The sequence below is a fragment of the Cynoglossus semilaevis genome, chromosome 16 (assembly GCF_000523025.1).
Source record: "Cynoglossus semilaevis isolate Cse_v1.0 chromosome 16, Cse_v1.0, whole genome shotgun sequence".
Classification (NCBI taxonomy): domain Eukaryota; kingdom Metazoa; phylum Chordata; class Actinopteri; order Pleuronectiformes; family Cynoglossidae; genus Cynoglossus; species Cynoglossus semilaevis.
The window spans coordinates 3,489,774-3,501,655 of NC_024322.1; the positions used below are offsets into that span (position 1 = coordinate 3,489,774).

General features: G+C 39.7%; 1 protein-coding gene across 1 annotated transcript in view; it reads left to right on the top strand.

The window, feature by feature from the left end:
* LOC103391719 (probable phospholipid-transporting ATPase IH) overlaps window positions 1–11,882 on the top strand; it is a 135,488-nt gene that overhangs the window by 50,257 nt on the left and 73,349 nt on the right. The window contains exon 2 of the mRNA XM_025064041.1: window positions 9,626–9,762. The gene's annotated coding sequence lies outside the window, so the exon portion shown is untranslated. The remainder of the gene's footprint in view (window positions 1–9,625; window positions 9,763–11,882) is intronic.

Genomic DNA, 11,882 nt, shown 5'->3' on the forward strand with positions numbered 1-11,882 from the left:
AGTTGCTTTCCATTTGCGATGGTATTCTGGCCTGGACCCTGGTCACTGCAGAAGTCAAGTTACACTGTTGTGCAAACTGTTCAGTTTCATAGACAAAAACGTATATTTGAATGTATGCTCTGTATCACTGTTGCATTTCCCTGCTGACAGCTTGAGCTTTTTTTTCTTTCTTTATTGTTCTTTTCACCATCCGCGTACAACTGTACGTTCCTATCTTCATGTTGTACTGTGGGGACAGTGTTCTTTAGGTGACAGGTCTCCTCCCTTTCAAACCATAGCAACATGCCTTCAATCAAAGAGTTCCTTCTCATCTGTGCCAACCATATCCTTCCAGTGTGTTTCACCTTTGTCTACGACGATGGTTCCCAAACTTTTTCCGCGCACACTCCTTTTCCAGTAGTTAGAACTATTTCCCCCAAAACTCCACTGAACCTCAAAGGTTCAGAAAATGAAAATAATTTGCCATGCTTCGCCATCGCTCCGCACCCGCTGGGGGGAGCCATCCCTCATTTAAGAAACCACTGCTCTATGTTCTCTTTAGTCGACCTCAGGTTTTGGCCTGGAGACACAGTGACTCCAGGTGGAGTCTTACTTCTCCCTGGTTTTTAGTCTCACAATATATTCCTCTGTAGGTGGTCAGTGAATATCCAATTAACACTTTAATGTCAGATCGTACTACAGTTTGTCATTCATGTCTGTGTGTATGTCAATATATATTCTATATATATATAACCTATAAACCTATCATATGAATGTACAGTGTAGCTGTGTAACATTTGTAGTGGTAACAGTCAGTTGTCCTCCGCTGTAAAACCCAACGTTGTCCAGCATGTCATAATGAATCGGTGAACACAAACACACTCAGTCATTTATACACACTTGAAACACCAACAACAGGATCATGTGTCGGCCACGCCCAGTCCAGTCTGAATCTTTCATACGGCTGCAGATGATGTGGTTAATTATAGATGGCAGGACAAGCCAGGATCCTTAGCCTCAATTAGTCGGGGCCACGAGGTTACTGACCTGCACAGCGACTGTCAGTGCATATTACACACTACACATGGCCAGTGACAGTGAGAGGGGCTGGGAGTAAAGGGCAGAGCCAGGTTACAGACACTCTACTGTCATTTATTTATTTTCCTGCAAAAAAACCCCAACCAAAAACAAACAAATAAGAGCTGCATTTAACAGGTTGACTTTCTAATCAGTGAAATGAATCATATTTCTATTGAATTACGTCTTTGTTACTGCCGTCTGGTGTATTTTTGTATGTTTGCGTGCATGCCACTTTATTTTGTGTGTGTGTGCGTGCAGCTTTTGTCATTTTAAGCACTGATTTTGAAGAATCATCTCATATCGAGCACTTACAGCACATTTTTATGGCTTTACTTTGAATTATTACTTGCATACATCACTGTTCTAATCCTGAAATAAACAGTCAATAATCATGTCACTGGAGCCCAGCCCAGCCCAAAATGATGCATTTAGTTTGGTTCGGTAGAACAAAGTCCATAGAGGTGTGTCTTGATTCACGTCTTTCATTTTCACATCTTTCATTTTCATGTCAGTTATTCACTACAAGAAGACGTTTTCCTTTCACCAGAGCACCTGGTGTTTAATATATTATCTCAACACTCAGCGTGTGTTTGTGGAGGCTTCAAATTCAAGTTCGATTCCCCGGCTGTACTCAGACCAGCCTCGCTGAACACCGGACAGTTAGTAACACAACAGTTGAAAAGTTGACAGATACAACGGAATGAATATAACGTCAATGCATTCCACAGGTCACTGTCACGATGTGCGGTAATGACTGAAATCCACCAACTCTGTAAAACAAACATTTGGGATTATACAACAGTTTTGGTTGTTTTGGGTTTTTGTTTACGTTTGTCTTGACATTTTCCCACATTTATATTTTCTTCATTTGGATTAGTCACTAAAAAAACACAGTATTTTTTAAGTCACTTTAAATATATATACCCACATATACACACTATATTTTACAGAGATGGTGCAATGGACGATGGTACCGGACATTTTCCATTGCTATAAAACACAGCAATTCCTCTGCAGTAACTGAGTTAATCAGAAGTCCATCGCCATGATTACATTTTCAAACACACAAAGAGAAACTATTTTCCTCGTGGCACTTCTAATGGCCTTGACAGCTCATTAGTTCAACCTGCCTTTTGTTTTTTGTTAAGTGCTTATCAGTGTGTGAGTGTGAATTCCATCTGATTTCTTTTTTTAAAAAGAAAAAAATTTATATATAAAATTTTGAAACATAAAGGTGCTTTTAAAAAAATTACCTGAATTTGAAGGTGCTCCCCATTGTGTTAATTTCACGTTAATTATGTGACCTTGTTTTAAAATGTCAATTATTGAAAAAGTCAAAATTACAGTGAAGAGCAACTTGATCGCAATCCTTCACCCACACTTTAAAAAAGAAAAAAAAAAATACACAAGTGTACACCATCTGCAGCCCGAACAGTCTGGCGTCATTCTCATCCGTATCATCCTCACATCAGCACAGGGCAATGACATTTCTGTGTGTGTGTGTGTGTGTGTGTGTTTTTCTGGCAAACAGAAGCAGCTATTGGTGTAGTGTGTCCCATTCCCAGGGTGTCTCTGGAAATACTGTCCCTGGGAACAAAACCAGGCAAATGGCCCTGAAATGTATCATATAATGATCCAGCCCTAATGTCTATTGCTTCAGGAATAGGACGGTCCTTGAGTTAATCACCACTGTCTACGTTGAACTCATGTGAATACAGTTTTTCTCCTGGACCGTTGTGCCACCCGTGACCGAGAATTCCTCTCTTTCTAAAATGTCCTGTGCAGGGATAGAACCGTCACATTAAAAATATATAATTTAAATGATTTTGTCGACACCTGTTAAGGACTTAGGAAGTGTTATACTTACAAAATATACTTTATAGAAATATTTTTACTGTATCCTTGTAATGGGTCATTTAAAAAAAATATGATGGTCAAATTTTTGAAAAGATGTCTGGTGCTTTCCTTCTGGAGATCATCAGCTTTCAGAATCCGAATGTGAATCAGACATGACTTTTCTGATCCACAGGGAAATGTTAATATTACAAGACGCTCCAAGACTGGATGGTAGAGAAAACATCGGTTACAGTAGATTGAAATAGAAATAAATAATAATGTGCAAATATAAAAATATAAAATGATAAATGCTACAATTAAAAGAAACCAATAATAGCAGCAAAAAAATATCTCCCTAAAATGTCCTGACCTGTTTATGTTATAAAACACATCTTGGTATTCCACCCTGGTCAGTTTAGTTGAACACAACGCTAATATACTTGAGGAATTGAATAAAGATATGAAGATCTTCTTTAAAAGCGCTCTCTTTTTTTAAAGCCATGTGCTTCCACCTTGTGGAAGGGGAGTACTTAACTGGTCTAATCGTGATGCGTGACATAGAGTACTTTGTGACGGGTGTAGAACTAACTGTCTAGAACTGTAGAACTTTTGTTTTTACTGTCAAACTAGACCTGGGTAAAATAGAAGAACATTCTTTGTGAGAGTAAGAGGATCTTTGCAGAAGGATCGCAGATCCAGTTGACCCCTTCACCTTTAGGAAACATTAAAAAAAAGTACAAGTATTGTGGTGAATGTATGTGATTGTACTGTATTGTACTGAGTGATGTGTGCTGTGCCAGTGTACAGTCTTACCTGTGCTCACCTGTACTCGCCTGCATGTGCAGGTGAGTGAGAGCCAAACCACCTTTGGGACCTGCTGATTAGGGTATTAAAAATAAATGGCTTCAGTTTAGGGGGGGTTAGTTGCCCAGCGGTATATATTTCTGTTAATTTTTCTCTACCCCCCCTCCCATGGTAGTGACTGATCTGGCAGAATATGATAGCACGGCCTGTCACGCCAATAATTAGGCCTATTTTCCGTGAGGTCATCTTACAGGGACGCTGGGCGGCTGTGGTTCACACACAGGCTTCTCTGTGCTGCTGCTGCCCCAGAGCCCCCAGGATATGATCGTCCACACAGGGCAACAAAGAATCACTCTGCAACAAATGAGCCAAACATAAAACACCTACAATCTGATATGGACACTGGTTCCCAAGGCTTTATACACTGGGAGAGTTTGTCTCTCTGGACCCTATTTTTTTAATCATTTGCTCCAGTAGAAAATTCTGAACAAGATGTGAGTGAGGATTAAGTTGTTATTTACTCTAAAGATATTCAGAGAAAAACTCGGATGCAACAACCTGTGTTAGCGTAACATCTGGTACTGTAAGTCTCGAGTGTAGCTAAAGGCAAAGTATGGCTTTGAAATGGGTTTATGCTGACTGTTAAATTAGCCAAAGAAAAAGAAAAAAAAAACATGATATGGTACGTATTAGCTAACCCATTTGCTATCCTTAGTTGTTTAAAATATATTTACTTTTTACTGTATTTTTGTGCTTAATTTATGGAAAAAATAATCCTATAGGTAACCTCTGATGTTAATAAAACAGTATCCCTTGCTTTTTACAGTATATTTATTTTAGTCTATTAAAGACACTGATTTGGTCTCTTAAATGTTTTTTTTTTATTATTATTTAATTGGCTTAATTTTAGCCAGTGTTTTTGCAAACTGCTTTTCAATTATTAACAGTGGTATTGGTGGAATTTTATGTTTTGGTTTTTTTGTCCTCTTTTTTAAAGAAAATAAAAATGTAGTTAGTTTTCAACCTGGAAATTTTCAAGAGGGAAGTTCAAATGTTTGGTAGTATTCTACCCAGAACTGTTGGAGTGAATTCTATCATTATTTCTTAATTACCATCGTAGCTGCCACAGGTGGAACAGCTGACCTCTGGGCATTTGCACATTATGGATTCTGGCTTACCATAAAATAAAGTTTGAACGCCTCTGCGACTCTACGGTCAAAATAAAACCGCTAAGGTGTGAGGCGGAGACGCCAGAGTGATCGCCGATGGTGCCACTCGCAGAAAGTCAACTGTGCCAAGTCAGAGCGCAACATATTTTAGCTCCATTCAAAAACACTCCCCGGTTGGGTCAACAGCTGCAGGCTAGAATTAGAAATCAATTATTCAGCTTCGACAAGCTCATTAAGTCTGTGAATAGGATTTTCTGTTCTGAGTCTGCTCATTTCTCCTGGCTTGCATTTTCTAATTAGTATTTCTTTTCTCTTTCAAAGTTTGATGGGAGTTTGGTGTAAAATGTAAGCATTGACTTAACACTCCCCGGAGCCTGTGGCTGCTCTGAACAGTATCATTATCTGCAGAGGAGAGGCTGTATCGGAACATTGGAAGACCACTAAGGTTGTTTGCTTTCAGTTTGGGCACGTCTAATGATCAGAGTCATCAGGCTAAATTGGGCATTAATAATCAAAGGAGGTGTAATCTGGGTAAATTAAGCATTAATAATCAAAGGGTGACTGGAAATTATCGCACACCGTAAATGAAGCAGCACTAATCAGCGGGAAAAGAGGGAGAGAGGGCAGCGACGCCTGGAAAGTATTTTGAGACGGAATGTTGAAGGATGAGAAAAAAAAAATGCATTTATAATCAGCTGCTGCTGGAGGAGTTCTCTGTTCGCCCATGATTGATGTTGTCATAGAAACATCCCCCCACTTCACATTGACGATACTCCGAGTCCAAGCAGACGTGCTCGAATTTTCTACCGTCACCTACTGTTGCCTACATCACCTACAGTGCAGGGGAGCTTATTAGCAGAGACCCTTCTCCGTCCATTCCTCGTTTTTCTCTCCACTCGGCCTCCTCCCATCGCTCTCTCGTTCCCTCCCTCTCTCTCTCCTCTCTTCCTCTCCTCCCTTCCTCTCCTCCACATTGTGTGTGCCTATCTGATCCCGTGGCCTTTTGTTGCGCTATGAAAGGCCTGATGCCACACTCATTATTTTCTCCTTTATCTCTCTCCCCACTGCTCTGATTAGAACAGTCGCCCCTGACAGACGCCCTCAGCCAGCTCCTATCCATTACACTGTGTGTCTGTGTGTGTGTGTGTGTGTGTCGAAGAGATGGAGGGAGACATGAGACCTACAGTATATAAATCATAAAGTGTTTTTAGCCCACTAAACTGCCTCCATCATGAAGGAGGAGATATTGAACGACACGTAAACTGACCAAATGGCAGCCTAATTATTTTAATTTTTACAAAAAAAAAAGAGAGAAATTACTCCTATTCTCACACTTGCACACATTACACACACACATACGTCCTTTGTCTTGCACTCACTCTGTCTGGCCATAATGTTGTTCTTTTTTTGCCCCTAAGTTATGGTGATGTGATTTCACCTATTCTTCAGGATCTGCCCCATCATCCACTGATCTGTGAGCGTCCACGTGCCTTTGTGTGCATGTGGATCTATTGACTTTTACATTTTTCCGTCTTTCTTCTCAGAGTTGAGAACCTGGTGCATCACTGAGAAATGTGAGCTTTAGGGCAGGTGTTGTCAAATGATCAGGCCTGTGGACCCATGTTTTACCTTAATGTTTTATTTCCCTTGTTATATGGAGGGGATAAAAGTTGATATAAATATATATATATATATATATATATGTAAATATACAGCTGTGCCACTCACGAGGCGGATTCACTCCTCAATCAATTGCAAAAGCATGTTTTTTTCTTAGAACGCTACGTAAACCATAGACGTTTGAAATAGTCCGACTGATTTTCTCTGAATTCAGAACTCACATACTGCTCATAAGTACCTGTCACTCACCTACGCTAATGCAGTGGTAATATTAGTATGATGTACAAGCAGTACACAGTGGATGGATACACAGTGTTGATGTTGGTTTAAACCATGTATAAACTTCTAACATCATCTGCCAGGATGCTAAAATCCAACTTTTTACCTGGACAGATAAAGCATCACTGGCTTTACTCTGCGTATATAGATCACCATTCATGCATTGTCATATGTTCTCTAAACTGCGTTGAAATTCATAAATACACAGTGTGTTTTTTCAAGAGGACCAGACACTGGCATGTGAGGCCAGTATGGACCATCAGGAAACACAGCAGTGGAATATGAGCTTACAAAGCGCGCTAGAATTAGCATGGGAGCATTTAATGCATCAGTGGCCAAACGTCAATAAGCTGTTTAGAGTTAAAAAAAAATTGAATTTATGCATGAATCAGTTATAAATATTTACAGATGCATGTAAAACATGCGTGTTAGCTCCTGGAGGCGCTCTCTCTCGCCAAGTAGCCTGAATATGTCATTTGCTTTTAAATTGCATTACCATGCAAAATGAAGCAGGAATTTGATGAAACTCAGATGGATTCACCTGAGTTAATGGAATATGGGCTTAAGAGGGAACTAATTATCCCTGTGTTGCGGTAAGTGAATGCGTTTCCTTGGAAGACCTGATTTTGAATGTAAACATTAATGGCCTCCTTGATTAGCATAAGAATGGTGTGTCATTGTCTTGCGCGCCGTGCGTCCTGTATGCATCTGTGCTGTCACACACACACACACACACACTTACACACACCTATTACCTGCCTTATCTTATAAAACCATTTTTGGTTTTATTGTTTGCTAATCCATAAAATAATTTATTTTCCAATCAAATTACAAGATTAATGTCCAATTACATTACCGCCTTTCTTTATTTGCATACCACAGTACAAACAACAACAGAAAATGGGCTGCATTTGATGAGGTGAAGGCCAATTGTTGACACACATGGCAAACCGAGTCACTGTAGTTTTAGAGGTGGGTTTATTAGGACTCTGCTGTTTTGTAGGTTTTGCTTCATTTTGGCTAATATTTGTTTATTTTTACAATCATCTATGTTTCTACCTTTTGGCCATTTTCTTGAGCTAGCTTTGCAAATTCACCTAGTTAGATTTAGCTAACTTTTATCAGATAACTAAAGGTCTTTGCTTATTACATATTTTAATTAACTTTTTAATGAACATCCTGTTGGCTAGTTTTTGAATAATTCTTTTCATCAATGTGGTTAGAAGGAAACCACATTTTAATTCTTAATGCCAGCTTGTCTTTAACTGAATTCCTTCCTTTGCTTGTCTTCACCAATGTTTTGCTACATAGCTAGTTTTGTATCATGTGGCTTTTGCTAACCTTCTTGTATGTATTTATGTATATGTTATCAGTTCTTTGGGAAATTTTATGATTTTTACTTATTTTTGTCTGTAGTTTGGCTTAGTTTTGTGTATATATTTGTTGTTATTTTATCTACTTCCAGGCTGACTTCAGGTTATTTTTTGTCTTAATTTTGTCTTGTCTACATTTTTAATTAATATATCGCCCCCTTTATCACACACAGCATTTGACATAGTGTCAACACTTGACAACTATCTTTCTGTCTGGTCAAGTTTTTGTATTTTACTTTTAGAAGCTATCTTGTTCAACTTTGAGCAGTTTATGCTAAGAATTATCTCTGGATTATTCATTTTTTTCTAGTCTTTATCTACTCTTTGACTTACTTTATCTTTCAGTTATAGCTTCACTAACATTTAACACAGTTGTTCCCTCCTCATTTAATCCTTCACTAACATTTAACACAGTTGTTCCCAACCTTTTTTTGGTTTGTGGACACAGTCCAGTCCAGTCACGTGATTTCAGCTGTCATACAAGTGCCAGCTCAGATCTTTTTTTATATATATAAAACATTTTTAAAATTCTTCATGGTGGACAACAAGGAAAACGTGTGTTCACAGCCTAACCCAACATTTTTTTTAAATTTTTTTGTCAATAGTTAATAGTTAATTCCATGAGGGAATTTAAAGCATTATGACCATTTTGTGGGTAATTCCAGATATTTCAGGGGTATTTTTGCCATGAACCTTCACTACTTCCTGACTGCGGTTCACATTTATTTTCAAACCCACTAGAAGAACATGTCATTAATATATAAACAAAGGAAAACTGGACAAACGAGGAGGGTTAAAGAGAAGAAGGTCCCAGGTTAAGAGTTAAATCAAGAAAGGGAGGCGATGGAGGAGAGTTAAAGGGCAGGTGAAGAAGGGGAGCTTTGACTCTGGGCCTCCCGGGGACGATGACCTTATTTCAAATTCTGGGTAAGGGAGTAGAGTTGGGCGACTCAGGAGCTTCCACTTCCCTACTTTGTGTCTAAGAAACCCACACACATAGTCACTCACACACGCACATACACATTTTCAAGGCTGAGTTCAGGAAAAGACCCACCCCCCCCAAGTCCTTCCGCTCCTTCAAAGGCCAAACCTCTACCATGGTTGTTGGTGACAATAGATTACACATACAATACTTCACCAAGGTCCAACTCATCTCCTCTGAGGGCTCACAGTCCATGAACACTGTGGAGTGGTGTTCTGGTTTTGATTGAACAAAGTCTTTATATTAGTAAAATGTATTATGTGTAATATTACTATTTTGATGTATATATATTAAAAAACGGCTGAAATGTTAACCTAAAGGTTGGTGTCAAAGCCTGCTGTTTGCAAATTGAAAGGAGAAATGAAACGGGTAAAAATGGAGAGGGAAACGTGCTCCCACTGACTGATTTGAAGGAAGAGCCTTCATGTATTGATGCATTCACATTTTATTAATTTATTTAAATTGTATCAACTATTTATTTACTTTCTGTTTTTTTTTTACAGAGATCCTCAAATAATTGCTTCTGGAAAAATGCTGTTCTGCATTGGCTGGAATGGAAATGTCCACTTGAAGAACACAAAGCTTTGGAGCAGGAGGTCGCACACATTTTCGACTTGGGAGCAGCTACTGAAATGACCAGGTCAGAGTGCTCTCCCTACACTTAATGTTGGATATAACCGTACACAGTTAAATGGAACGTACTTCATATATACATGGTATGTTGGGGCAGTGATTGAATGTATGTGGCTCAGTAACACGGTCAATATTACACACTATATTATTACATTTATATTGAAAAATATTGACCATGATTGCTCATGATCTACCAGTGTGTTGGGATCTACTTATTGGACACCCGTGGTCTACAGTGTTTTACCAGTTAAGATGACAACAGTGTAAATAGAACTTTCTATTTGAGAGAGAAGCTGAAGAACCATTGTGGAATCCAGTCCACCACAGGACCCATCTACTGCAGAGATTTGTCTCTGCAGTATATTGCCCTTTCCCACTCCCACTTAGACCTAAATATACTGCAGAGACAAATGCCCTTTCCCACTCCCACTTAGACCTATGCATGTATCAATTAAGAGTAAACAACCTCTCAAACTGGGAGAACTCCATAAAGTAAGAGCAGGGATCGAACCGGAGCCAACCACTCAGCCACTATGTGGCCCTGTATACCAACCTTCTGAAAACCAATCCTGATTTTTTTTTCAGTTTTCTTTATAAGAGCAGTGGTGAATAACAGTGAGCCTGAATGTTGCTGCACTTTAGCATCTCACACCTTATTTCACACCATATTTAATAAACTCCATCAGCTGGGGCAGATCGTGTGAAAGGACTTCAAATTTACCTCCAGACAATGGCGCTGGTCGCATCACTGACCTCCTTCCATGAGGTCAGTAATTCCTTAGTGCCTGTCTAATTAAACCCCATTCACTCTGAAGACCCAGAGTGTAAGTACTGTTAGTAATTATGATTCAGTTATAATGCTGTAAAGTGTTTATAATTTCTGGCGATGTTGGCGATCAAGGACACGGGCTTAGGCAGTTCACTACTAGTTATTTACAATATTTCAGGAAAGGAAAATGCATTCTAATAATCGACACATTTCATTTCACCAAACATTCCTTGTCTCCCTTCCCTGTATGGGACAGACGTTCCTATCTCTCCGTGACAGACTCTTGGTTTTCTATTTTCCAGTTTCCTTATCTCCACCTCTGTTTTGCTCCAGTCAGAGCAATTTGGTGGTGAGAAGTCGAACAACATGCACCACTGTAGCAGAATAGCCTACGAAACACTAACAAGGTAGACGTGCTTAACCAGGAGTCCGTCCCCCACCCCGCCCTCCCCACTCCATCTTCTGCCTCTGCTAAACCAAGCAGCTACTCTCACCTCCTTAATATATATTTTTTGCCTCTGTTTTTCTTGTCTCGTCCATCTCTATATCTGCCCAATGTCTATCATGACAGATTTCACCATCAAGAAAGATGTTCCATTAATGGGCCCTGACCTTGTCTGACTACTGCACTTAAAAACCTTACCTGCCACAAGGCTTGAACAAACAAGAAACACACACACACACACACAAACTTACACATCAACTTTCCATTTCTCCTCATCATAATCTCAGGTTTTTCTTCTCTCTCCCTCTCTCTCCCATAAATTTTCTGCTCCTCTCACCTTACAAGAGCCCCCCTCTGTTGTTTGTGGGGACTTGCCTGATAGCCATTAGCGTTACACCCTATTACATCAGTAATGACTGACTGTGAGCTCTAATTAGAGACATGTTAGGGAAAGCTGACTTCACCCCAGCTCCTCCAGCTCCTCCACCTCCTCCTTGCCTCTCTGCCGAGCTGTTACTGCAACTCCATCACTGTGGCGACACCATTAGCACGATGCCTCTAAGAGTTGAAACTCCTGACTGTTAAAACCATTACGTTCATTACAGGCCAATCAGAGGGGAAGGTGTTATGGCTAATTGATAAGCCGAACAATGTGTTAAAATCTTGTCTCTAATTGCCCTGCGGGAGATGGAGTAAGAGACGGTGAGAAAATGAAAGTGAGAGAGAGGGCGACAGACAGACAGACACCCTCCCCTCTCCTCCCCACACACACACACACACACTTGAATAATTCAGGGCTTTACAATATGTCTTCATCCAAAACAGGCTTTTTTTCAACGTCCTTCTCCAATAATGGGATGTTTCTTCGGAGTTTGTCATCTGTGATAAGATGATTATCTGAAAGGTCTGTGGC